Source organism: Petaurus breviceps, unplaced genomic scaffold, assembly GCF_028583685.1.
Source record: "Petaurus breviceps papuanus isolate PSGF00001 unplaced genomic scaffold, PetGlider_PUasm1.0 90730, whole genome shotgun sequence".
NCBI classification, from domain to species: Eukaryota; Metazoa; Chordata; class Mammalia; order Diprotodontia; family Petauridae; genus Petaurus; species Petaurus breviceps.
The window spans coordinates 10,588,426-10,611,389 of NW_027187324.1; positions in this window are offsets into that span (position 1 = coordinate 10,588,426).

Here is a 22,964-nt window from a genome sequence, read left to right on the forward strand (position 1 = left end):
CTGGTGTGGTAGTGGGATACTTCAGGGGGAGATGGCAGCTGGGTGTTGAAGTCCAGAGAGTCTGAAGCAGAGTTGGGAAGGAAATGTTGAGCCAGTGAACCTGGTTTGCATCTCTGCTCTGTTCCTTACCTCCTGTGTAACCTAGGGGAAATTTATTTTAATTCTCTGGGTCTCAGTTTCTTTATCTGAGCTTGTATTATTATTATATGTAAAGTGAAGTTATTACACTCTAACATCCCTTCCAGCCCTGAATATTATGATCCAATGACTTACCACTATAACCACCTTTACTTCCAAATCTAATCCCTTTATGATGGAAACCTAATAAAACTGCCCCCAGCCCTAATATTCTAACTTAATTATAGGCCCCACTGTATCTACCTAGCCCTCCTCTCCCCCAGCCAGTGTCCTAACTTCTTCATATATGCCTCACTGCTCACTGAAATAACAGGTGTGTCCCTGAACTTTTAGTTCCCACAGAAATAGCAGGTGTGTCCATGTTATGGGAACCCAGCTCCTGCCTCTACCTAGCCACTTCCCCCAGACCCATTCCCATAGAAACAGGTGTGTTCTTGTACTCAATAACAATCACATGATCCATCTAGCCCAAGACAGGACCACAATAGCTACCCAATTGGAGGGCAGAATGATCAAAATGTTTAACCACTGAACCATAGATGGGACCCCTCCTCCATTACCTACTCCCTTAATAAACTCCTCCTACCTTTATTGATTATATTTCTCTATTCTATGTAAATTTTGATTGTGTAATTACATCTTTACCCCATAACAATTCATTTTGCTTTTTCTGAAGTTGCTGGTTCCTCTTGGAACTTAGCTTGCTTCGTGAGAGGTGTCAATCTCAATAAATGCCTTGGATTAGAGGTGGGCTGACTGAATTCTTTGAGACAGTTCCACCGCAACACATCATGAAACCCCAACAGTTTTTGGATGACAGAGCCCCTGCCACAACATATTTTGGCATCCCTGGGTTTAAACCATAGCATTTATGTACCTATTCCTGCTTTCATGGATGCTTCCTCTCTACCAGAGCCCAAGTCCTAGATCCTGGGAACCATGGACAATGCCTTGGATGTGGGAAAGGAAGGACTGTATCTCAGTCCTCTCCCTTGTCTCTCCAGCATGCACTGGGGACTCGAGACCTGTGTTATCCTGTACATACATATATCCAAAAATACATACATATATGTACATATATTTTTAATAAATTAGACCTATGATTTCATCAATGAGGAATACTCTCTGGTGTGGAGAATCCCTTCATTGACATAAATGAGTAACTTGTAGTCTTAGAGAATTGCTTGGGGTCACCGAGAGATTAAGTGACTTGCTAATGGTCATTCAACCCCTATGTGTCAAAATCACAATATGAACCCAGGTTTCTCTCTATATAAGGTAGACCTTCCATCACCTTCCCCAGAATACTTCTCATTCTGGAGACATCAGTGTCTTGTTCATTCTCCATGTAATTGCTTCAGACATATTGTGGTTGTCCACTACCTTCTGCCCTTCACATGTTTAATTCTTAATTTGATTTGGTTATTTAAAGTTTGTCTCACCCCATTGCCTCACCCACATTCTTAAATCAAGAGAGGTTGTCTGAACACTCATGGAAAGGCATAGATCAGGATGGAACCAGGACATTAGCCGTCTAGCTAGTATACAAAATAGGAGGCATGGAACATTTTGTTTTTATTGATTAAAACAATGAAACCATAGGATCATCATTTTATAATAACCTCTAGCATTTCTAATAGAGGGGCACTGAGTATGGAACAGCACAGCTGAAAATTTACAATCCAGGAATTTCAGTTATGTCCACCAACAGAATATTTTATTAGCACTCACTTTTCTATTTTTGAGTTTTAAATTTCTTTAAAAAATTTTTTCTTCCTCACTATGAAATCAATCATCAACAAATGCAGACATTTCAATAATCAAAGAATAACAAGAAAGAGGATTAAATGAGATATTATGAACTATTACCCATGGTTTTAAAAGTCTATATTAAAAGTTCACCAAGGCAGTAAAAAAAATTTGCTTTATTTGTTTGGGTCCCCTCTACACTTCTTTTTGTTTTCTCCTGTGCATTTTTAAATGTTTTATTGATGCTTTCTGATTTTTGCATTTTAATTTCTACCTACTAATTCACACTCCTTTCCAATAGAAACCCTTCCTTAGAATAAGGATAGTCAAGCAAACCAAATCAATACTATGACTGAAATTGCCTATTTCAACCTACATTTCTAGTCAAAGAGCATGATTCGTAGTCTTGTATGTAATGATTTCTTACTGCTTTGATAAATGTTCTGAAGTCTTTCAAATGTTCTTTTTTTATTGTGGTAATTCCATGAATTATTCCATAGTTCTGCTCATTTCACCCTTCATCAGTTCATCCAGCTCTTCCTTCATTTTTCTGAATCTCTCATATTTGTATTTTTTTAGATTATATGCTACAATTTGCTTAAATACTCCTAGTTAACAAACTTTTTAAAAAATTTATTTCCCCAAGTAAGGCAAAGGACGTTTTCTTATATAGGCGGTCCAAATCCATATTAAGTCTGAGGTTTGTTTTTAAAAGGTTTTGTTTTATTCAGAGGATAAGATATATAAGTAGCATTAGCAGAAAAACTGCACACATTTTATGCAACCTTGAAAAATTTGAAAATAGTTAAAACATCCAGTGGGGCAAGGCTGATTTCACCTTTGGGTTAACACCTAGACGAGAAGTCCATCCAGACATGGATATCTATATTACAGGGAAATGGAGTGGCTCGTTCAACCATGGCTATCATATAATTGCCACGATACTCAAATAAGAAAGGATTTTAGATAAGCACCCACTTATCACTGAGCTTGAAGACCAATTGACACTTAGAGGGCATGCTCAGTTTGGAATTAGGTATAAGTACTCACATTCATTTGACATTCATCTAATCCTAGCCTTTTTCTGTCTCTTAGTCTTCTATAGATCCCTCTTGACACTTTTGAGAATCAAAAACCTTCATTCAATTTTTCTTACTTTTTCTTTATCTATTTTTCTTTCTCTGTCTTTAAACCCCACAAGGAGTTTGAATAGGGTACCTGAACAAAATGAAATGGAGCAAGAAGTTATTAGGTAGTTATTAGCATTATGGGAAACTAGAGAGCATACAGGAGTAAGTCTGATAGAATCATATAGGATTAACAACAAAAGGGACAAACATTTATAAGGGCTTTAAATTTGGCGTCAAAAAATCCAAGAACACAAAGAAGACTCATACTGTCCATTCTTCTACCCGCTAATTTATTAGTTAGTACAAACATATTGAGCTTTTTATCATATACAGGGCTATACTGGGTACTTTGGGGAAAGGAAGAGTCAATTGTCTAATGATGAGATGGCATATTTAGAGAATCCACTAAAAAATTACTTGAAATAATTAACAACTTAGCAAGGTTGCAGGATATAAAATAAACCCACACAAATCATTAACATTTCTGTATATTACCAACAAAGCCCAGCAGCAGGAGATAGAAAGAGAAATTCCATTTAAAATAACTGTAGAGAATACAAAATATTTGGGAATCTGCTTGCTAAGACAAACCCAGGAATTGTACAAACACTATTACAAAATACTTTTCACACAAATAAAATCAGATCAAACAATTGGAAAATATTAATTGCTCATGGGTAGGCCAAGCTAATATTTAAAAAAGGACAGTTCTGCCTAAGTTAGTTTACTTATTCAGTGCCATTCCAATCAAACTAACAAAAATTATTTTAAAGAGCTAGAAAATAATAACAAAATTCATCTGGAATAACAAAAGCTCAAAGACATCAAGGGAAATAATAAAAAAAATGTGAGAGAAGATGATCTAGCTCTATGAGATCTCAAACTATATTGTAAAGCAGGAATTATCAAAATGATCTGGTACTGGCTAAGAAATAGAGTGGTAGATCAGTGGAATAGACTAGATATATAAGACACAGTAGTAAATCACTATAGAAATCTACTCTTTGATGATCCCCAGGAATCCAGATTCTGGGATAAGAACTCATTATTTGACAAAAATTGCTGGGAAAACTGGAGAATAGTATGACAGAAACTAGGCATAGACCAACATCTCACACTATATACTAAGATAAAGTCAAAATGGGTACATGATTTAGACATAAAGGGTGATACCATAAGCAAATTAGGAGAGTTTACCTGTCAGATCTATGGAGAAGGGAAGAATTTATGACCAAACAAGAGATAGAGAATATTATGAAATGCAAAATGGATAATTTTGATTACATTAAATTGAAAAGTTTTTGTACAAAGCTGATGTAACCAAGATTAAAAGGAAAGCAGAAAGATGGGAAACAATTTTTATAGCAAGTGTTTCTGATAAAGGCCTCATTTCTAAAATATACAGAGAATTCAGTCAAATTTGTAAGAATGCAAGTTATTCCCCAAATGATACATGGTCATAGGATGTGAACAGTCAGTTTTCAGATGAAAAAATCAAAACTATCTATAGTTATATGACAAAATTCTCTAAATAATTATTGATTAGAGAAATACAAATTAAGACAATGCTGAGGCATCACCCCGTACCTATCAGATTGGTTAATATGACAGAAAAGGAAAATAATAAGTGTTGGAAAATATGTGGGAAAATTGGAACACTAATGCATTGTTGGTGGAGTTGTGAACTGATCTAACCATTCTGGAGAGCAATTTGGAACTATGCCCAAAGGGCAATCAAACTGCTAACCTTTTGATCCAGCAATATCACTACTAGGTCTGTATCCCAAAGAGATCATAAAATCATATATGTAAAAAAAATATTTAAAGCTGATCTGTTTGTGGTGGCAAAGAATTGTAAATTGAAGAGATGCCCATCTATTGGGGAATGGCTGAATGAGTTGTGATATATGAATGTAATAAAATACTATCGTGCTATAGGAAATGATGTGCAGGTGGATTTCAGAAAAACCTGGAAAGATCTATATGAATTGATAATGAGTGAGGTGAGCAGAACCAGGAGAACAATTGTACACAGTAACAGCAACATTGTGGGATGATCATCTATAACTGATTTACCTCTTCTCAGCAATACCATATTGATCCAAGACAATTCCAAAAAACTCATGACAGAAAATGCTATCCCCATCCAGAGAAAGAACTTGGAGTCTGAATGCAGATCAAAGCATGCTATTTTCACTTTTTGGGTTTTTTTGTGGCTTTTCCCTTTTGTTCTGTTTCTTCTTTCACAACATGACTAATGGAGAAATATGTTTAACATAATCGTTCATGTATAATCTATACCAGATTGCTTGCCGTCTGGGGAGGGGGGATGGGAGGCAGGGAGAAAAATTTGGAACTCGAAGTCTTATAAAAATGAATGTTGAAAACCATCCCATGTAATTGGAAAAAATAAAATACTATTTACTAAAAAAAGATTCAAATAGTTAAAAAAAAAAACCATTTATCAATCCCCTTCTATGGGAAAGGCACTGTGCTAAACACTGGGAATATGAAAAAAAGCAAAAACCAGTCTCTGACCTTAAGCAGCTCATGTCGTAAAGACATAGACGATGTAGAGATAGCAAAGTTATGTACAAGATACAGAGCAGATGAAAACTCATCTCTGATAGAAAGGCAACTTGGTAGGGGATGGGGGGAAGGGAGATACGGGATAAGGGGTGGGGAGGAGAGAATGGGGAGGAGAAGGTGATCGATCCATAGTATCCAATGCTACTGAGAAGTCAAGAAGTATGGGAGTTGAAAGGCAGTTATTAGATCTGACAACTGAGAAAAAAGAGGAAGTGAAGGCATCCAATTTCAGTGGCTTTATTGGCGACTTCAGTTGGGAAGAGGAGGAGAGATATACGGGGAGTGAGCAAAGTCTTTTTGTTTGTTTTAGGACAGAGACTTGGGCATGTTTGTAGTTCACAGGGGGAAAAAAAAGACAGAAGATAGGGAGAAAATGAAGCTAAAAGAGATGGCACTGAAGATGGTGGGGACAATCTACTGCAGAAACCTAAAGGGAATGGGATCAAGGGTGCATGCATAAGGTTTTGGTTCTGGCAAATAGAGAGGCTCCCTTTTCATCAGAGGCTAGAGTAAAAGAGATAGTAGGGGGAAATATCTGAGGGATTTGAGATAGGAAGAGAGAGAAAAGAGATCCCTCTATTGATGGACTCAATTTGTACATGCTATATAAGAAATAATAACATAAGATAATGTATCTGATTTTTTCAAAATATATGGGAAATGACAAATCCAAATTAGTGCTATTCCCCTCAGAGTAATCACCTTCAGGGCCTATAAGTTTATTCCACTGGATGAGCAATTTTAGAACTCCTCTTTGGATATAATTTTCAGAATCTCTCAAACTTCTTAAAAACAAATTCAGTAGTGGTTAATTTTTTGTTTTTCACTTAGATTTGATTTTTTGAAATAGCCAAAAGTCCTTTGGAGGGATAAATGGCCAAATAAAAGTCAGTGTTCAATCTGAGTAATAGTACTTTGGATAAAAAACAATGACTTCTGCTTTCTTGTGGACCAGAGTCTTATTCTATTGTCTCTTCATGACAAGGAAGTTACCATGTACTCCTTAAGTGTATGACATTGGATAAAGGTTGGCCTATAAAGCTGAAAAGGCTCCACATAATCCACCTCCAATACATGTCTTCCATTCATACCTTTCATAATGCTTATCTTCTCCCAGTGCTCACCTTGGGTGTTCCTGTTGCAGGCTTTTCTACCACTTTTCCATTTTCTACATGCCCCTAGTTTTTAGTGATTTCTTCCCTCAAATTTTCCTAGAGTCTTTTGATTACTTAAATTGTTGCCTACTTTGATCATATTTTATCTCCCCAGGGGAATGTAAGTTTCTTGATGGCAATGCTTGACATACAATAGGTACTTAATAAATATTTATTTGATTATTTTTGATTGATTCTCTTTGTAAACTCAGCAGGTAACATAGGGCCTTGTGCATACTAAGCACATATTAGATATTGGGTGACTTGAAGTACAGACTAGTGTAACAACAAGCACCTTAGCATACCCAGGATGGCTGCTAGTACAGATTCATTCACTTGGTTCAGGTGAAAAAGTCAGCACCCTCAACTTCAGAAAGTATAAACAGAAATTACAAGTGGACAAAAATATGGACAGAGAAAATAACACAGTTCAACAGACCAACAGACATGGTTGCTAGCTCTCTGACCATTACATACATACATAGTTAATTACCAGGGAGAGAAGCACCAGCATCTGGGTTTTCAAAGCTGGGGGCTCAACAGCTAACCAGAGTCTCACCTGGTCAAATTATACAATTCTTCCCATAAGTGAGTCCCAAAGCAAAAGCTCACCTCAGAATATATATACCCTTCTTCAAGGTCAGGGGACATCACAACCTTCATGACCCACTGCCTAATTACAAAGTAACAAAAAGTTACTTTCTTGGGTCTTCCTGAAAAACAAGCCTCATCCCAATCAAGCCCCTCCTGTTGGGATCCACTTGAGGCCCATTAAAGGGCAGGGAAAGTCTTCAAATTCCCTTACCATTACAACTAGATAATTGGTTGCTATAAGACAACATCAAGCTTAGCTATATGTGGAGAGGCTCATCACCAAGCTGGCCAGCAGGTGACTAAGTTTTTTGGTCATGGTAATGTATGAAATAAGTAAAAATACAAAATGGACATCATTCATATCCTACTTTCCTTTCACTTCTGCAATAATGGGAGTGGGGTAGCAGAAGGGTTGAGGGGAGGAAGAAAGAGTTAAACCTAAAATTTTTAGATTATCTACTGCCATTAATTTGAATATTGGTATTTTCAGGTGTGTGATCTTCATCTGAAGATCAAAGAGTTGACACACCTTATTGGAGAGACTGGGTTGTATCCGTGTTGATATTTTAGAAATAAATGAAATGATAAAAAATAAATATGAAGCTAATTGGAAGAATGAATATCATAGGCTCTTCTCAGAAGTAAATAAATGAGTTGGCAGAGTTGGTTTCATCAAGTACCCAAATAAAATTTCATGGGATACTTGGCCATTCATTGCCTAGAGAAATGTAAGTGATGCAAAAATAATCAGCCGCACCACCATGTTGAAAAAAGTCCAGAAACAGCCTTAGGCTGCAAACACTTAATCTCTTTACTAAATGAAGAGACATGGTAATCAAAGGTGGCACCAGTTTAGAGCACAAGTTCATTTGCAAAATATTATGAAGGAGGATAATGGAAGATTACTTGCAGCATCAAATCAAACAGTGAAAAGCAGTTGAGGAGAAAAGAGCCTGGAGAAATCTTGGCATACTACCCAGCTAATTCATATTTTTCCCAAGAGCATTTGTAGATGAAATAGGATGGAGGAGACTAAATAGATGGGAAATGGTACAAATCTGTCAGAGTTTTCACAATGATATTTGTAATTGACAACAGTAATGAAATCACCACATTGAGCCTCTAACTCCTCTGTTCCTTGTGTATAATGTGAAGAGATGATAATACTACTGAGAAAGATGAGATGGGAAAGGGCAGTTGGACGTGACCAACCCATATTCATAAAAAAAAATCTGAACTGCAGGTAAAACAATTTTGAAAACATCTATATTATTTATAATTATGAATACTTAAAGGGGAGACTATCCTAGTAGAATAAAAAAGATTGCAAAGATTTCTTTTTCTTCCTTCTTTTCCTTCTACTCTCCAAGACACAAAAGAACAATTAAGAAAACAATTCCTGGCCCATGCTACCTGCTTTCTCATACCTGTAGAAATTTCATGGCAATGAATATCATGCACTGATAGTATCTTAGATGGAAGCATGGAAGAAACAGGCACGATTTTGCAATCTGTTTTCCTACTTATATTTTTATAGTAATATAAAGTCATATTCATGATAGAATTACAAGATCACTTTATATTCATTTCTTCATTTTAAGAAATCATTTTGTTTGGTAATGGTTGAAGCCCTTCTCAAATAAGTTGTCTTTCTCTCCTGGGTCAGAATTGATAATAACTACAAGAAAAATGTTACTACAAAGAGTATTTTGTTCAATACTCCACTAAGAAGGATTTTAAAGTTTGGTTGGGTTTTTTTTGTTTTTGTTTTTACAAACTAATGAAAAATGAAATGAGAAGAGTGAGGAGAACATTTTATAAAGCAACATCATGGAAAAGACAATATACTTTGAAAGAACTTTGATCAATACAATGGCCATCTTTGATTTCAGAACACTGATGATGAAGCAGACCTCCTGACAGAGAGGTGATAGATTTAGTGTACAGAATGAGACACACACACACACACACACACACACACACACACGCACAGCCAATAAGGGAATTTGTTCTGCTTGACTATGCATATTTTCTATAAAGAATTTTTCTTTTCTCTTTTTTTCTAATGGGGAAGGGTAAATAGAGAATAGATTTTTGTTCATTTCAAAATCCAATTTAAAAAATAGAGAGGTGAGGGGATATTACAAATGTGCAATATTTTATGTAGTTTCATATGAGGTCACTGTATTGTTAGTTTTGCATAACTCTTTTACTTTGTTATAAGAGATCTCTCAAAGGTTAAGGGCCATCTGTAAATATTTATAATGTAAAAATAAAAAAAGTCAATAAAACTTTTTAATGGTCCACTAAGTATTAATATCAAATGAGGTGTGAAAAAGGGAAATCTATTTTTGCCAATGGTGTTTGGCAGTGCCATGGAGGATGAAGTTTAAGTAAACATTTCTCATTGATGCTTTTCTCCAAGAGCTCTTCTTTGCTGGTACCACCCTACTAATCACATCATCTCCCAGTATTTGAAGCCTGCTCAGTATATAGTAATGCAAAATCAATTTGGTCTTTATTTACATTGTAAAACCAAAGCTGATGAAGAACTCCTCACTTTGTGCAAATTATGACAAGCAGCTAGTTAGGAATCCTATTGAATTAGGCTACCAATTCATGTATCTTGTCTTCACTGCGGACAGAGGAGCTACAACCCAATTTGATAAGGAGAAATAGATTAAGCTATAGATAATCCTAGGTTTCCTCATAAGATCTTGTCCTATATCACAAACTGCCTTTTAGGCATCTCTAGTTGACTGGTTTATAAGTTTTTCAAACTTAACATATCCAAAGTACAACTCATGATTCTTACCTCCAAACTCTTTTCAACTTGCCTAATTCTTTCTAGGGTACTACCATCTTTCTATGTCACACAGGCTTGCCACCTTAGTGTCATCCTGGATTCTTCCCTCTCACTTACTCTATGTAGCTGGAAAATTGCTAAATATTATAATTCCTACCTTCATAAAATCTCTTGGATACTTTCCTTTCTTTCAACTTAACCCATGTCCCACCCTGGTTCAGATCTTTACTACCTCTGCCTAGACTATTACAGTAGCATTCTGACTGGTTTCCTTGCCTCAATCTCTCCCCAGTACAATCCATCCTCCACTCAACTTAAAAGTTGATTTTTCTTTGTTTTAAAATATGCCATTTTTGATATCTTTTACTTTTACAACATCATAATTTTCATGTCCCTTTTATAAACTCTTTTAGAACAGAGACAAACTTTTTTTTTTATTGGTAGCCCCAGTGCTTAGCACAGTGGCTGGCACGTAGTAGGTGTGCCTCTCTCTTTCCCTCCCGGACAGCTATCCCATATAACAAAGAATATTTTTAAAGACAAAAAAGAGAAAGAAAAATCAACACAAGTGATTAACACATCAAAAATGTCTAAAAATATGTGTACCTTCACTAAAATGTTAATTTTGAAGATATGATTCTGTGTAAATGAAGTTTTTCAAGAAGTTATCATAAGGTCACACTGTATATATTGTACTGTTAAAAAGAAACCATCTGCTTCCATGCTGTAAAATAAAAATAAATGAAATATATGTACCAACCACACTCATGGACCTCCTACCCCTGTAGAGGGGAAGGGTAGGGAAATCTCATGTTTCTTCTTTGGAGCCATGCCTGTACAAGTACTTTGTAATTTTGCAATACTGACTTTTAATTTTTTTATTCTTTGTTCTTTCCATATATATTGTTGTAATGACTATGTATTTTGTTTTCTTGGCTTTGTTTACATTGTTCTGCATCAGTTCATGTTGATCTTTCAATGTTTCTCTGTACATATCATATTTACAATTTCTTACTGAACAATAATATTTATTACATTCAAGTATCACAATTTGTTAAGCCATTCCCAAATTGATGGGCACCTGCTTTGTTTCCAATTCTTTGCTATTATGAAAAAAGTGAGACTATAACTATCTGGTGCATTATGGAGAATTTTTGGTGCATATGGGGAGCTTTTTCTATGCTGTTTGCTCCATTAGAATATAAACTCCTAGAGGTCAGGGATTGTCTTTTGACTTTTCTTTGTATCCCTAGAGTTTGGCACAGTGGCTGACAAATAGTTGGTACTTAATAAGAGTTTGTTGCCTTGACCATTGCATTTGGGAATTTGGAGTGGTTTCAATGATCCCGAAACAGTTTGTTGTTGGAAAAGATGGTATCTCAAAAATAGTGTTCTCCTTGTGACACTACATGGTGTGAATTATGGAGCCCAATGATTTCAGAATTAAGAACACAATGAACACAAATGGTAATAGAAAGGCTCATGATGGTTGCTTGAAAGCTACTGCATGATTCTAATGATAATTTGTATAAAAGAAGCAGCATAAAAAATGGAACCAAGTATATACGTGATCAGAAAAGAAAATGGGGTTCCTTTCCTAGGATTCCTATGTGAGCTCAGAGAAGGGAAAGTTTAAAGAGTCATGTGGTAGGGTAGAAATATCAGGACTTAGCCAATGGATAATTTAATATCTGCAAGATTGGTTCTAAAACCATGGAAGTTCTTGGAGAAAACAAATTTGAGTCAACAAATTGAAAAAAAAATGCTTGTCCTGTGTCTACAATGCAAAGCACACTGCATTAGTCTCTAGAAGAGATACCAAGTTTTAGTAAGAATTGGTTCCTATCCTCATAGAGCTTTGCCATCTAATGGAGGGATAGGACATTAACCACAGATGCTGATAATGCCTGCAAAATAATACCCAATAAGTATATTATGGGGATGCAGAATATAGTGGTTTTTAAGGTGGTAGGAGAAAAATACCATTAGTGAAGAGTTATAATCCCACAGATAGGGATTTGGAGAAGAGAGAAGGTATGTAAGTTCCTCAATGTGATATTTCAGATTACCCACAATATGGGTCCAACTTCCCTTTTCAGTTTATTTCACATTGTTAAAGCATCCATTCTACATTCCAACACAACTGAATGATGTTTTTATTTATTTGTTTTTGGTTGTTTCTGTTTTTCTCATGGACTCAACATTCTAGTTCTAGCCTTCTTACATTAGCACAGACTGTCCCCTATACCTGGAAACACCTGATTCTCTCTTTCTGCTCTCAAAATCCATGTTTCCTTATAGAAGGTTGTGAACTTTTCAGTTATTTTTGTTTTCCATCAGCCGCTCTGACTGGTTTTGATTCTGCTAAATCATGCCTTCCCCAGCATAAACTCATCACCTGAAATCTCATCATTGTGGAGATTGATTCAACTTTGATATTCCAATAAAATCCTTCCAAAGCTTCCCTTTTTAAAGAGGATTCAGAGCTTTACAGGTAACTTCATTTTCCAACAGCTGTTCTTCTTGGATTTGATGATTCTACAAACATCCTACTCCTGGTGCCCTCCTGCCAAACCCTTTTCAGTTTCTTTTATATTGTTTTCCCTATTAGATCATAAACTCTTTGAAAACAGAGACAGACTTTTTTTTTCTTATTTGTAACTCCAGGTGCTTAATAAATGTTTATTTACTATTTCTTCTAGGTTCAATTCAGGTGGCGCCACTTCAATGATGAAGGCTTTCCCGAGCCCCTCAGTTGTTAATGCTTTCTTCTTTCTCAAAATACCTTCAATTTACTTATCTCTGTATGTTTTACTGACCTCTCTCTACCTCACTATTAAATGTTAAATCCTTGAAGATATGGCCTCCTTAAATTCTTATCTTTGTATACCCAGTGGCTCTATAGTTCTTGAACAGAGCAGGTCCTTAACATGTTTGTTGTGGATGTTTAAAAATAATTAAAAGCTTCCATATAGACTTTATAACTACATTTATGTAAAGTCATTAGAAGATATAATTTCTGGGGCAGCTAGGTGATGCAGTGAATAGACCACTGGCCCTGGAATCAGGAGGAACTGAGTTCAAATCTGGCCTCAGACACTTAACACAAAAACTAGCTTGTAACCTTGGGCAAGTCACTTAACCCCAATTGCCCTCCAAAAAGCAAAACAAAAATTAAAAAAACGAACAAAAAAAAGAAGATATAACTTCTGTCCTCACATCACTAATGATCTGTTGAAGGATAACATACTATACTCATACATGAAATGACTTAGTGATTTATTATATGAAAAAGAAGTTGCTATGAATGGGAAACAAGGGACTTGGAAAAACAGGAATGATCAGTGGAGGGCTAATCTAGATGTTTCTGAATGACAGGAATCAAGATGCCACCATTCCATAACAGAACAGTTTCAAGCACAATTTTAAGTCAATCATATGAAAGTACAGTTTGGCAGGGGGGTGGTGAGGAGAGGTGAGACAGGGCTGTTTCATACATGGAAATCTGTTTGGAGAGGAGGTCAGGGCACAGAGAGGGCAAGTTAAAATTCAATAAATGAGATTGAGGGAGCATAAACAGAAACCAGAACTAATGACTCAGACACAGGGGAGCCAGGTAGTGAGAATATTTGATAAAGGGATCAAGTTACCTAACAAGTCCCTCTTCCTTCCTTGAAAAAGGGAGGGGTGCTTCTGGATATGGAACACTGTATATGATATTGGACTCTATATAATAGATCTCTTTTTTCTGAACTCATTTTGTCTTCTCCTTTTCTATTCTTCATTATAAGGCATGGCTCTTTGGGAGAGAATAGAGAGAGGGAGCCGAGGAGAAAAGTAGGTGACATAAAAATTAAAGTTTATTTTTATAAAGTGAGTAGGGATAGAAACCTAGAATCATAGAATCAAGAAATCAAGATGAGAGGGCTGCTCACAGCTGAATTCAGGACCCCATACCTAGTCATGCCAATGGCTTATTTCCTATACTCACATCTGTTGGCCATTCTTATGACCAAATGTCCTGTCCATTTCCACCAGTCTTCCACACCTGCACTAATTGTGGGACCCAGACACAGAGGAGTTCTCAAGGATGAATCCTCTTGAATTTTCCTTGGGAAAACAAAACAAAATATAACAGATTCCAAATTTCCATTTGCTTTGTATATCATGAATTTGCGACTCAACTCTGAAACTTCCATTATCTATAATTTCTGTTATTTTGGGGACTCTTGGAAACTGGTCAGTTTTTATATACTGGAAGTGAATAAGATTTTGAAATCAACTGCTTTGCTGGTGCATCCTTTCACAGGACCAGGGGGTTTACACTTACATACATCTTCCAGATTGTAGGCAGGCCATCTGGTCATGTGTTGGTTTTGGCACTTACTTTAGAGGCTGCAGTTTAAGGGCACATCTGGTCTTTTGTGGAACTAATTGGGGTGTCTATGTTATATACACCAGGATCTCAGTTTCACCAGCAAATAGAATGCTAGAGGTTTTGGAATATAAGGTATCAGAATTTGATGGACTCAAGGAGAAGCATAGTGGACTGGGCTGGTTACAGCTAGGACTCAGAAACTATAGAGACCTTTTGGAGGGGACGGTGTGAGTCCATTCAGAAAAGTTCTGTTGGTAGACATTTGGTAGTGGGAAGCAGAGGCAGAGAGTCTGGGGAAATGGGTAAAGTTTCAGAAGGCACCTGGGGCTGGTCTGTTCAATTGCTGGTTAGTGTCAGAGACAGCCAACAGTAAGCAGCAGAGGGGAGACATCCCTGATGTGGTGGAACATGGTATAAGGAGAGTCTGGTGGAAGTCTGTAAGGAGAGGTCTGAGAATATATTCTATTTCAATAAAGTCTGGCAACTGATAGTAGAATAGCCAATTCCAATGGCTAGTTCTAGGGCAGTAATGTAGTTCCTGGAAGGCCTAGCAAGAAAAGGTACACTTGAAAAACTATTTTATACTGCAAGTTTTCAGCAGGCTAGAAATTTGGACACAGAACAATTGGAGCTGTGGTATAATTTGGGAAGTGAGGCTTTCTCATAATAGGTCTTTACTAGAGTTTGGGTGTAAGGTCAGAGAAGAACCAGCAGCAAAGTTGACTTGATGCTGATTTGTCTAAACTATAAATCTATAGTATCTTAAATCATCCATTCATAGGGACTGGAATCATATCAGGGTCAGGAATAAGGTTAAACCTTCAGGTGTGGGCTAAGCGACCTCAGCTAGAAGGATTTCAGGGGCAGGGATCCAAAACAGAACTTATTTCTTTCCCCAAACTTTTCCCTTTGCCTATCTTCCCTATGTCTATGGAGGGGAGGGCACCATCATCCTTCCAATTCACCTCATGCCAACTCAGCATCATTTCCCATTCAACTTTCTTCCTCCTTCTTCCCCCAACATATAAACAGCTGCCAAGTTTCTCTCTTTTATTTCTATAGCATCTATCTCTCTCTTCACTCACCTTAGTTCTCATCTAACTTCCTTCAAGGAATTTCCTTCAAGTTTTGCCTCCTTCAGAAAGCCAAGTCTGAGCTGTACTTACAAGGCTAGTAGCTTCCTTTGCCAAATTTTCTTGTATACATTTTGTATTCACTGATCCATGTATGTGATAATGAGATGTAAGCTCCTTGAAGGTAGAGATTGTTTTGTTTTTGACTTTGCATCTTTAATATCTGGTATGTGAAATAAGCTTAATAAATCCTTATAGAATGAATGAATGTGGTATAAGTTAAAACAGTGGTTATAAATTGGAAGATCAGGATTCAGAATGAAGTCCTCTGACTCGATCTCAATCTCACCTTCTCCAATTGTTCCATTAAGAGTATCTGGTTCGAGTAAGAGCACCAGCTCCGGTGTCGGGATGACCTGGGGATCGAATTCCAGGCTCAGACACTTAGTACACACCCAGAAACACCTGGCTGTGTAACTTTGAGCAAGTTACTTAACCCTGATTGCTTAAAAAAAAAGTATCTGGTTCTCCAGCCCTCTTGGAGTATTTGTGATTCCCGACAAATACTCTGTACCTTTGTTCATGTCAGATTTTCTGCCTAAAATTCCCTTTTCCTATATCTGCCTGTTGAAATATAATCAATTCTTCTTGTTGAATCTTTTCAGTAGTATCCAACTGCCTGCGACCTCATTCGGGGATTTTCTTTTTTTTAATATTAAAAAAAATTATTTGTTGTTTTCAACATTCATTTCCACAAGATTTTAAGTTATAGATTTTCTTCCTATCTCTCCCCTACTCCCCACCCCAAGATGGCAAGCATACTGAATACCCTTTCCTCTAATCTGCCCTCTTTTATGTCCCCCACAACCCCTCTTACTTTCTTGCAGGGCAAGATGAATTTCTATACATTTGGAGGTTTTCTTGGCAAAGTTATTGGAGTGGCTTGCCATTTCCTTCTCCAGCTCATTTTACAGATGAGGAAACTGAGGCAAACAGGCTTAAGTGACTTGCCCAGGGTCACAGAGCTAGTGAGTGTCTGAGGCTGGATTTGAACTTGGGTTTTCCTGACTCCAGGCCTGGAGTTCTATCCACTGTGCCACCTAGCTGTCCCTTCATCTATCCTTCCAGGATAACTCAATTGCTATCTCCTTCATGAAAGCAATAATGATAATAACAATTGACATTTATGCAACATTTTAAGGTTTGCAAAGCACTTTACACACATTTCCTCCTCATAATAATCCTGAGAGGTAGATATAGGTTTTATTATGCACAAACTAGATGTAATTTCTCCCTCAAAGTGCCTTGAGAGCACTTTGTTTGGACCTTGCTTATGGTGTTGTATTATAGTCATTTGTGTGTATGTCTTATTTCATCTAATAGATGGCTTTCTCCTTAGGGTCAGGAACTGTGATATTTACCTTATATTTGTATAGGGGGTGGCACAGTTCCTAATATATAATAAACCCACAATTAACGTATATTTTATTGCATTGAATATTTTAGTTGCATTGTACAAATTAGTGCAACAAAATTTAGACATCAAATGTAGGTTTGACAGCATAACATTGGGACCATACTTCACCTTCACATCCTATCTAGCTATCTACCCACTGTCATCTTGTTTCCTACCTTACATGGCCACTTTTGTTCCCACCTGGGTCACAATGTTCTTCAATAGACAAATCCAGAATCAATGCATCCAGGAAATCAATCCATTCACCTTTGGAAGACCCTCCTTGAGGTCTATCATTCTTGACTGGGTACAAAGTGAATACAAATACACCTTGCCCATTATATTGAACTGCCCCAAGACCCCAGAGCAGACCATGATTTGTCTTCACATCCCATCCAGCCGTACTCCTAGGCCATCTTACCATGTGCCTTTTATGGTAGTTTTCTACCCTCTTTGCCCTTCTACAATCTACTCTGGCCAGAGTATTCGAATCAATTGTGCCATTGCTTCTGTAAAGGATATATCAATTCACCGCTCTACAACTCAATTAATCAACCCCTTCTCTCCCCAGATACTCCCTTCTCCAATCATCATTCCCTAATAGATATTGTCTTTCTCTAATATGATGTAAACTCTTTGAAGGAAGACACTGTTTCACTTTATGGACTGGCATCCCCAAAGCTTAGCACAGTGCCTGGCACAAAGAAAGCACTTGATGCTTTCTTTTTTTCAGTCATTTGTTCCTTGATTTCTCAAAATGGATTTCCCTCCTCAAAATAGAATTTAGCCTTTTTCTATTGAGTGCTCAAAGCTTTAAAATCTCTTTCTTGTCTTGGCCCAGTGAAGATACTTTGGAAAACACAGTGTAATAATCACACTACATGGTAGAGTAGAACTGAGTTCTGGATTTGGAGTCAAGAAATGGATTCAAATACTGCCTCTGACATTTACTAGCTATGTGCACATGTACAAGTCACCTCAGTTTCTTCATCTGTGAAATGGAGATGATAGTGTCAATAGTATTTACCTTGTGGTTATTATAACGCAAATGAAATAATCTAGGCAAAGTGCTTAGCAAACTTGAAAACACAATGTAATTATCTATGTCAGTCATTATTATTACATAGTCCTTTAAGATTTATTAAGCATTTTTTTTTCACAACAACCTTTTGAGGTAGGGAGTATAAGCAATATTACTTCTCTCCCATCTACTCTCACATATTACAGAAGAGGAAACTAAAGCTCAAAAAAGTAAAATGGCATTCTTATAGTCACACAGGATATCCACTCAGTGGATAATGCACTTGCCTTGGAGTCAGGAAGACCTGAGTTCAAATTCAGCCCCAGATACTTGCTTGCTGTGAGACCCTGGGCAAGTTATTCAGTCTCTGACTCAGTTTCCCCATCTGTAAAATAATAGCACCTATGAGCCAGAGTTATTGCAAGGATTAAATTATATAATATATTTGTTTGCCTTTTTTTTTGGAGGGCAATTAGGGCTAAGTGACTTGCCCAAGGTCACATGGCTAGTTTTTGTGTTAGGTGTCTGAGGCTGGATTTGAACTCAGTTCTTCCTGACTCCAAGGCCGGATTCACTGCACCACCTAGCCTCCCTAAATGATATATTATATATATTTACAAATGTCAATGCTGTATAAATCAAGATTTAAACCCAAGTTTTCTGATTTTAATACTTCCACACCTATCACTGCTGCCTATTACCCATTTAGCTTGTTTGGGAAAACTCTACTGAGTAGCAAGAATCTTTGCACTAGGTTTCTCATGAGAAAGATTATGTATTTACTTTGTACATGTGCCCATAGGCTATTCAATGAGCACATTTTTATAAATCTAATAGTTTTCCAGTGTTATTGTTTTGTTTTTTTCCCCTTTTCTTCATGCATATGCCCAGAGGCTGTTGTGATGGGCACAATTTTAGAAAACCAGAATACAAATAAACAAGCTAAATATCCATGCCAATGCAATTCCACTGAACTTCCCAATATGGCAGGATAAATGTTGCATTTGTCTTTGCCCCTTTTTTCTGTTTTCTTGGTTTGTAAGAGAAGTAATGACCTTTAATTTGTATCACCTCAGCTATCAATTCATCCAGCCAGAAATGCCTGGCCTGGCAGAAATACTGGAATTCAAGGGTCATGAGTATTTAGATAATGCTGTAAAGGAAAAAAAAAACAACAATAAAATTGAAACTGAAGAAAAAATGAGAGATTGAGTATAACCCTGGGAGAGGATGAAACTGCCAAGAAACTACACAGCAGAACAACATTATTTTGGGGTGTGGCTCTTATTTCCCTCCCTATGGCCTCAGAATTCCCTCTCACACGCAAGTGGAATTAGCAGATGCCCAGTGAAGAACAGAGAAGTAGGGTTTAAGCTTGGGTTGGAAAAGGGGAAAAGCAGTGAAAAGAAATGAGGAAAATTTATATTTTATCCCTTATATTCTATATTTCTGAAAGTACCACACACATAAGAGAAGATTTATTCAACAATTAATTTGAAGCCAGGCTTCTCCTCAGACTTGTTCAGTGAGTCCGAAAGGCCCTTTTAGGGTATGTCATGCTACCCAGATCACGCTACACACTGATATCTTCTCAGTGAAATCCCACTATGTTTGTGGCCAGAGGGGTGAAGTTATGTTTCCCAAGATTCCATGGGGAACGTCCTAGCTTTGTAACTTACTGCTTGTGTAACATTGGGTAAGTCATTTCTCTGAAACCTCTGTTACTATCCTGAACTGAAAAATGAGGGGCTCTGGTAAGATGACTTCGAGGGCTCCTCCTTCTGTTGAAAAATCTACATGTTCTTAATCCAAACCCATGTTGTCTTGCTCCAAATCTAGTTCTCTTCCCACAGTGCCAGACTGTTCATATTCTTATATTTCTGACATTCTCCTCCCACTTTCCTAGTACCTAGGCCATGAGGTAGAGAGGATACCTCACTGGATTGAGTCAGAAAACCTGGATTTGGGTATCAGTTTTGCAACTCACTAAATGTTTGACTTGGGGCAAATCACAAGACTCCTTTGATCCACAATTATATCATTTATAAAATAGGGTATTTCCATTCCTCACTTGCCATTGCAGGGTGATGGTGTGCTACTTATATATGAGCTATTGTTACTATGAGAGGGAGCATAGGGTAGTAGATAGTGAGGCTCATGACAGGAAGACGTGGGGTGGTCTTGTCTGTGATACACACTAGCCATGTGAGCATGGGCAAAGCACTTGATTGCTCAGTACCTTCGCTCTCCAAGACTATAAATTGTAGACATGCTGTAAATCCACCTGGGTGGAGAGAGTTTTTACTCCAGGCATTTCCTAGATAGATGAAATCAGATCTAAGCCTTTCCTTCCCCTTCAAAAAGAATATTAGTACAATGGGCACCTAAGATTTAGTACTGCTTCTAGGCTATTCTTCCAACTCATACCCCTAGGGATGACAAAATAGGTAGGCAGGTAGACAGTCAAACAGAGATTTATTAAGTATCTTACTATGTGCCAAGCATATAGGCACTTTGGCAAGTGTTGGGAATACAAATATAAATTCCCCCAAAAGTCCTTTCCCTCAAGGGCCTTACTTTCTATTGGAGGAAGAAAACACATAAAATAAAGGATGAGATGACTTGGGAAGGGAAGGCATCTACAAGGCAAGGTGGTATAAGTGGAGTGAGCATGGACGGCTTGGGCACCTCCTATTATGATGGCCTGGGTCAGAGGAGAGGACAGAGGCATCTCTATAATGAGTAGATCTGCTGGGAAGTTCTTCAGTAAGCCAGAAAGTCTCTTTTGGGGCATGTCTTATGCTACCAGACTCAAGCTATACATCAGTATCTTGTCAGTGAAATCCCACTATGTTTGTGGCCAGAAAGGTGAAGCTACTTTTCCAAGATTCCATGGGTAGGGTGCTAGCTTTGCCACTTACTGCTTGTGTAACTCAGATAAGTCACTTCTCTGGGACCTTATCCTGAATTGAGGGGTTTGATAAGATGACTAAAAAGAACCTAATTGAAGAGCTTACCCATAAAAGGGGTTAGGGTTGCTCTGGAGACCCCAAAATACCAACACGCCAGGTCCTGCCGAATGAATTCAACTCAAGTCTTCTCAGCCAAAAAAAGTAAAATTTATTAAAAGTTCACTTGCATTAGACACCGAGTAAGTCTGTGCTAGGTCCTTCTGTGGTGCTCTCACTGCGCTCTCACTATTCTATGGCATTCTATGGCACTCTCACACCACATGGTGTGAGCTGGGGGTCTAACACACAGAAGAAGGCTGTGGGAGGAATCTAGGGGTGGTCTAGGGGAGGAGTTTGGGGAGGGTCTTCAGGAGGAGTTAATGAGGTCAATGAGGGATTAAGGGTAGGAAGTAGCTGGAGGCTACAGACTATGGTGGGCTAGCCCAGTTCAAGGGTGGATTGATATTTTGATAGGTGGGAAGTCTAGTACCAGAGGTTTGGGCCCAGCAACAGTGTAAGGCTTATGGCCTCATGCAAATGCCTCATCAAATGGGCCAATTTAATCAGAGTTCAAGGGGGGTTCCCAGAGCCTGTACCTCAATGACTCAAGGAGAGCTCGAGGGGGCTCCCAGAGCCCACAACTAGGCTAGTATCTGTGCTATTCTCCTAGAATTTATTCCACTTGGGAGTTAGTTCAATTCAACTCCCATAGTTGCTCTCTGGGTGTGCTCTTATGTGAGGATTCTCCTTCTGGGTAAGTTGATTCACTATGATATGCCAACTCACTGATGGGGATGGGGTGGGATTGGGAAGGGGAGACCTGCATTGATTCCTTATCCAGGCTTTTCTTCCTTGGCTAACTCTCTTCTTAATTGCCATCAGTGACTCCCCTGACTCCAAGCTTGCTCACGCTTTTTAAGGTACACAAGGGTGTGGTTGACTTTTCATCCAATCAATGGTTAACTACCCTATAATTCCATCAAATTGATTGAAGAGAGTAAAGAACTATAAATACATCTCTACACTTCATTTAAACTGGCTGAAAGGTGTGAATTCTTTACATGGTGTAAATGGACCATTCCCAATTTTGAACCATTTATAATTTGTGAATAGGTCACTCAATATATGAGCCACTTGTAGTTTCATGCCCTTTACAAGGTGTGAATACAAGCACTCAGAATCTGAAAAACACAAAACTAAGGTTCCATTGTCTCTGTTACCTGCTTCTTACATCATACCATTTCATCAAGTGGATCAGAAGATACAACAGTCATCACTTCTTATAAACTGTGGGCTTAAGACCCATATGGGGTCCTGAAAAATACGGCAGCAGTAAAAGGTTTCTGGACATGCCTCAACCAAAAATTAATAAAAAATCAAATGCATAATGAATCTCAGTTGTTTCTGGCAGTGCTTGCCCACAAATTTCACAGCAATCTTGGTTCTAAAGCATGCACACTTTGTAATGCACATGCCCTCAGGCCACACAATATCAACAAAATTCCAACAAAAGGGCAAAAGAGGTCCTCAGTGAAAAACTTTAAGAAGCCCTACAATAGATCAGGAATCCCCTGAGCACTACCCCTAAAGTGTTTTGTATTAAAAGATAACCCTTATTCTTTGTCCCATACTTTCATTCTTCTTTATTGTTTCTATTCTCTCAAAAATTATTTTTCCTCAGATTTTCATGTTATCAGTTTACCCATTCACAAATATTTGTTAAACCTATACGGTGTTAGGCACTATATTAGGGGCTAGGGGTACATAGCTAAAAAAGGGGTATATAGATAACTAACAACACCCTCCCAAAAACAGTCCCTTGAGAAAGTTATATAATAATGGGGGAGGTGGAATATAAACAAATGCATACATACATACATACATCATACATCTATACACATATAAATATATACAAGTAAGTATAT